Source organism: Bufo gargarizans, chromosome 8 (assembly GCF_014858855.1).
Source record: "Bufo gargarizans isolate SCDJY-AF-19 chromosome 8, ASM1485885v1, whole genome shotgun sequence".
Classification (NCBI taxonomy): Eukaryota; Metazoa; Chordata; class Amphibia; order Anura; family Bufonidae; genus Bufo; species Bufo gargarizans.
The window spans coordinates 30,868,841-30,875,706 of NC_058087.1; positions in this window are offsets into that span (position 1 = coordinate 30,868,841).

Genomic DNA, 6,866 nt, shown 5'->3' on the forward strand with positions numbered 1-6,866 from the left:
GTGTCCAAAATTGAACTGACATCTACTATAAGTTGCTTCTTGACCAAAGTCTCTCTGGAATCGTCCGGTTCATACATTTCACAAACTATAATATGCGCGTATTTCCCCCAATCTTGGCAACATACTAAACACGCGAGTATTATAACAAAGACCAGACAGACATAGACTCACAAAGGAAGAGGAAACACGAGGGTAGCGAGGGGGGGGGGGGGGGGGAGTGCCCAAAAACCATTATCATAATGAGTGGTACTTACGGTTGTGTTCAAAATAATAGCAGTCAGACATCACTAACCTGATCAATCACTGTTTTTGGTAGAAATTATATTTCTACATAGCAAATAATTTACTAGCAGTAATAGAAATCCAACAGACCCAACAAATTGTATTTTCGGCTCAGTCTTGGGCTTTTTCTCTGCCGATCGGTTCTCAGTCCCTCGGATCGGTGGTTGAATTTTTCAGAGCCCTGGGCCTGATTTATGATGGTCTCTCTGGCTGAATCTAAGCTGCGTAGCTTGAATCAGGGAGGACGTTCTGCTGAGTCATATTGTGCTGAATTTAGAAGATGGGTGACTGACTCGGAGTGGAATGACTCAGCACTCCGTAGACAGTTCTGTCAGGAGCTGTCTGAGAGACTAAAAGACACCCTTGCATTTCATGAAAACCCTGATTCTTTGGAGGCGGCCATGTCCCTAGCTGTACGGATTGATAGATGCCTGAGGGAGAGGTGCAAGGTTCCCCTCAACCAGAATGCACTATCATGTGGGGAAACTGTTCCTCCTGTCACTCGGGGCACAGTGACACTTGAACCAGTGCCTGAGGATGAGCCTATGCAGTTAGGTCGGGTCTCTTCTTGTCCTGGTAATAGGAGCTCTGGAGGTCAGAGAAGATTCTGTTTCTTCTGTGGTAAAGAAGAACATTTCATTAATGTGTGTCCTTTTAGGGAGCCTCAAAGTGGAAAAAATAAATAAATGGGGTTCTTTCCAATAAAATGAGTTCCATTACCCTTGGTAGCGTGAATGGGGAGTCAGAAAAGGTATATTTGTATTCTACCTGCAGTACCCGATTTCTCCTGCCTTCCATGGTGGCGCTAGACTCTGAAAATATTGAGTTAGAAGTATTTGTGGACAGTGGTGCAGGGGTTAACCTTGTTTGTTAATTATCAATTTGTTCAGAGTCATGGTTTTATAACAAGCGCATTAAGCAAAGGGATATCAGTATTTGCTATTGATTCCTCTCTCGCAGAAGTATCTCACTCATATTGTGCAGGATATTCGGGGTTTACCGTGGTTTCTGGGTTTACCATGGTTGACCAAACATAATCAGACTATTGATTGGCAAACTAGACAAATCAGTAATTGGAGTGATTTTTGTATGGACAGCCGTCTCGCCGCATCTATTTCTGTGGTTTCAGCTAAGGTGTTACCTTTGTTTCTGATTTTGTTGACGTTTTTTCTGAGGGTGGAGATCAGGAGTTGCCTCCTCACCGAGAGTATGATTGTCCGATCAATCTTATTCCCGGAGCTAAATTGCCAAAATCTCAGCTATATAATCTTTCTCAACCCGAAAGAGTAGCTATGCGGGAGTATATTGCCAAGAGTTTGACAAAAGGGCATATTAGACCATCTAAGTCACCTATGGCAGCTGGCTTCTTTTTTGTTAAAAAAAAAGACGGGTCCCTTAGACCATGTCTAGATTTCCGGGAACTGAATTTAATTACTGTCCGTGATCCTTATCCTCTTCCCTTGATCCCGGCTTTATTTGATCAGATTGTCGGAGCCAAGGTGTTTTGTAAGTTGGATTTGAGAGGGGCTTATAATCTGATAAGAATCAGGGAAGGGGATGAATGGAAGATGGCCTTCAATACCCCTGAGGGCAACTTCGAAAGCCTGGTCATGCCCTTTAGTTTGACTAATGCCCCGGCAGTCTTCCAGCCGTTATCAATGACATTTTTCATAATTTGGTGGGGAGGTTTGTTATTTACCTCGATGACACACTAATTTACTCATCCGATATGAAAACTCATCAGGATCATTTAAGACAAGTATTATCGATCCTTCGGGAGAATAAATTGTATGCTAAGTTAGAGAAATGTGTGTTTGCTGTCCAGGAGCTGCAGTTTCTGGGTTACTTGCTTTCTGCATCAGGTTTTCACATGGATCCTGTAAAGGTCCATGCGGTACTGGAATGGGATCGGCCGGAGAATCAGAAAGCTCTGATGCGGTTTTTGGGTTTTACTAATCACTACAGAAAATGTATCCTGAATTATTCCACTATTGTCAAGCCTTTGACTGATATGACTAGGAAGGGTGTGGACTTCTCAGTCTGGTCGGAAGAAGCATTACAGGCTTTTTCTGCTATAAAGGAATGTTTTGCTTCCTATCCCATTCTGATGCAACCCGAGGTGTCTCAACCCTTCATTGTGGAGGTTGACGCTTCAGAAATGGGAGCCGGAGCATTTTTGTCGCAGGGTCCCTCTCCTGGCAAATGGCGCCCGTGTGCTTTTTTCTCAAAGAAACTTTCTGCTGCTGAAAGAAATTATGATGTTGGTAATAGAGAGTTGCTGGCCATTAAATTGGCCTTTTAGGAATGGCGTCATTGGCTAGAAGGAGCGATTCATCAGATTACGGTAATTACTGACCATAAGAATCTGGCTTACCTGCAATCAGCAAAACGTCTGAACCCTAGGCAGGCCAGGTGGTCATTGTTTTTTACCAGATTTAATTTTGTGGTCATCTATCGCCTTGGGGTCAAAAACGTCAAAGCGGATGCTTTGTCACGTAGCTTTCCTGTGGGGGGGAATTCGGAGGACCCCGCTCCGATTTTGGCTGATGGGGTGGTGGTTTCCGCTCTTTATCCTGAGCTGGAGGTGGAAGTGTTGGGTGCTCAAGGTGAGGAACCTGATTCCTGTCCTTCAGGCAAGTTGTTTGTTCTTTCTGAACTTCGACACAAGGTGTTTAAGGAACATCATGATAGTGTCCTTGCGGGACACCCTGGGGGTAGATCCACAGTGGATCTTATTTCCCGGAGATTCTGGTGGCCAGGTTTGTGTAAATGTGTTAAGGGCTATGTAGCAGCTTGTGAGACCTGTGCACGCGCTAAGGTGACTCACACTCAGCCTTCAGGATCTCTTCTTCCTTTGTCCATCCCGTCTCATCCTTGGACGCATTTGTTCATGGACTTCATCACTGATTTACCGAGTTCCTTTTGGTGGTGGTAGATCACTTCAGTAAGATGGCTCACTTTGTACCATTGCCAGGTCTGCCCAATGCTAAAACTCTCGCTCAGGTGTTTGTTGATAATATTGTGAAATTACACGGCATCCCCTCTGATGTTGTGTCTGATAGGAGGACGCAATTTGTTTCCAGGTTTTGGAAGGCGTTTTGTACTCGTCTGGGTATTCAGTTGTCTTTCTCTTCGGCTTTCCATTCTCAGTCAAATGGACAAACTGAGCGCACTAACCAGAACCTGGAGACTTATTTGAGGTGTTTTGTCGCAGAGAATCAGGAACAGTTGTCTTAATTTTGTCCTTGGCTGAGTTTCCCTTGAATAACTGTAGACAGGAGTCCACTGATAAGTCACCATTTTTTGGCGCATTCCTCAGTAAAGCCTTAGTGATAGGTGCAGAGGCCGACTCACCATAGTCACTCTCCGCCACGACACCAGAGCAATTTGTTTCTTCCAACATTTCTGTAAGTCCATCTGGCTAGGAATCGTTTTGGGGGTGCCCGGAGGATCCCCGGCACGTTCCTTGGTATTTTTAACCATGTTATGGCACTTTTGAGTCGCTTATGTGGAAGCCCTGAGGTGCACTGTGAAGGAGCTGCAGGATCACACGGCCAGGCTCCGCCCCTTAACATTTTGTTTTTAAAACCAAATGTAACAATTTTCTAAACAGGTTTTTTGTTCATTCTACAGATAAAATAATTGTTATATTTTTACTAGTAAAGAATTTTATTAAAGGGGTATTCCCAAAAATAACAGTCTGTCCACTGTTTGAGGCGCAATACAGAAGTTAAACGTTATGATTGGCATCTAAAACTTGCAACTGTCACATCCGCAGGATTGCCGTGACGATCGCACTCCGATAGAAGTGAATGGAAAATGTGATGAAACCATAAATTTCCCATTCACCTGCATCAGAGAGACACTCTAGGGATATGAACCAGGCAAAGTTAAGTCAAGTGATTCCACCCCGAATATCACATAACTAAAGGGTCTGTGTATCCCTGACCTCATAGTGAAGCACTACCCCTCCTAATATGCATCGTACCTAACATGTCTTGATGTGCTCCCAGCCATGCAGATCTTAGCAGCTCACACTAGGACCTGCGACTTGGTAGGGGAAGGCAGCTACACAAGCAGAAAAATGAGTGCAGCTCTGGAGTATGATACAGGATGTAACTCAGGATCAGTACAGGATAAGTAATGTAATGTATGTACACAGTGACTGCACCAGCAGAATAGTGAGTGCAGCTCTGGAGTATAATACAGGATGTAACTCAGGATCAGTACAGGATAAGTAATGTATGAACACAGTAACTGCACCAGCAGAATAGTGAGTGCAGCTCTGGAGAATAATACAGGATGTAACTCAGGATCAGTACAGGATAAGTAATGTATGTACACAGTGACTCCACCAGCAGAATAGTGAGTGCAGCTCTGGAGTATAATACAGGATATAACTGCATGATTTTCCTAGTCTATGACGTAAAGTCATGGTTTTATTAAAGACACAGAGGCGAGTATTGCTATCCCTTTCTTTACTGTCCACCAATAGCAGCAAAGAATACATTTTACAAAATTAGGAAAGACATGTAACCATGGTAACAAGGTCCCTCCCCTGACAGCCCCCTATAATAGGCAGCTCTTCCTCTGGACCTTTCTCTTTCTTTGTGAATCTGACACCAAGGCCGGAACTACGAACTGGAACCACGAACCGAATCCTGAACTGGAACCGTGCAACTGGAGGAAACCGTCTCAGAACCAGCAGAACTGCACAACATAGCCAACGTGGCCAACTTGTGAGAAGGAGAACAAAAGATGCGGTATGTCATGGTCGGTAGAAACTTCAACCTGAAAAGAGAAAAAACTGAGAATATAGGGAAATAAATAGTGTGTAGACACCAAACTCGCTGGCCAGTCAAAATCATCTAAATGCAGGCATAATAAATAAGACAAATATAAATGTCCATTAGCATCAACAAGGGAGGGGCAAACAAGGGCGGGCAATACTCGCCTCCGTGTCTTTAATAAAACCATGACTTTACGTCATAGACTAGGAAAATCATGCAGTTTTACATCAAGACACGGAGGCTCCTATTGCAAGTTCAAAGCTGGTCAATTATTGATGAAAACACATGAGGAGGAGGACAAAAATAAAATTCCCTGAACCTTGTGACCCTAGACCAGTCAGCTAAACGTAAGATGTCCTCAAAATGCGCCCCCGAAATCGCCAAAGAGGTGGCGGCCTCACCTCTCGCCGAATGTGCGGAGAAGATGGAAGTATCCACACCAGCCAGGGACATAACCCACTTCATCCAACGAGCCAAAGTAGGGCTGGAGACCGGGCCGAAAGGATGGCGAATGGAAAGGAAAAGTTGAGGAACCGTAGGAGAGCGATGAGCCCTCGTCCAGGATTCATACTCCCGTAAACAGGCGACCGGACAGAGAGCCGGCGAAGTCGGGAAACTGGGATACGAAACCGATCTGATGTTGGTCTTGGTGCGTCGGAAAATGTTGAAGGTGACGCCTTCAGGGGTAAAGGATCTGGCGTCATGATCGAGAGCTCGAACGTCAGAGACCCTTTTGCAAGAAATAAGGGCTGTAAATGCCACCACGAAGCGACTCAGGTCTTTAAAAAATGAGTCCCCAAATAAGAGGCCTTGGGTGTCCTTGCCTGCCTCAGTTAGGGCAAGGTTGGCCAGTTTCAGGTCTATCTTAAACAAGATGGCTTTGCGCCGTTCAATAGCTAGGGAGGTGTTAGCATTACCTGCCATGCAAATCGCTCTCTGGACCCAGCCCCTTAACTCTTCCGGATTTACCGGAGAGCCCTCTGCTCTGGCAACCTCAGCCAGCTCAAACAATTTGGCCAAGGGGCCAAAGATATCAAGTAGTTTGTCCTGGCAACTGCGTAGCGCGGAGTCAAACCCTTTACGGGGGTTCCAACCGGACTTGGAGAGAAATTGAGTGACCTTGGGGTCCACGACAGGAGTGTCACACACTTTATTGGGGACTAAAGGCCTGGGACACTCCAACCTGAGTTTACAGCGTGCCTCCTTACTGAGGGGGCGATGAACCCAGTGTTCTAGGTATCTGCCCACGTGATCGGCCGGAAGCCACTCCGCCGATCTCAGATGATGGAGGGCATCCGGATAAAACATGGGTTCACCAGCTGGGTCTACCAGGGAGGTGGAATAATTATTGGCGGAGGAGGAAGCAGAATCCTTGACCCGGGAGGTGGACGGAGGGGGGGCTATTTTTATTGGAGGGGGGGTCAGAGTGAGGCATGACAGGAGAACAGATGGCCCCAAGGGGAATAAAATAGTGGGTGGTAGAAGATAGTAGGGCACAAGGAGGGTTTCCTACTGTGAAGGGTTAATCACCCTACAAACGGCGCAGCAGCAGCGGGAGACCGGTAGCTTGCACCTGAAGAGCCGCAAGGCGGAGAGACTATGGCCGCCGAGATCTTGCGAGAAGGCGGCGTGTGAAAGGCCGCCGGAATCTCGTGAGATCTCGGGTCCGTAGGCAAAAGGAGAAGGCGCACAAGATGGCCGCCGAGATCTCACGAGATCTCGCGGCCGCCGGGGAACAATAGAGAGCGTGGGACAGGCCAAGCGCTGAGCGAGGAAGGAGGCAGAGGGGACCGG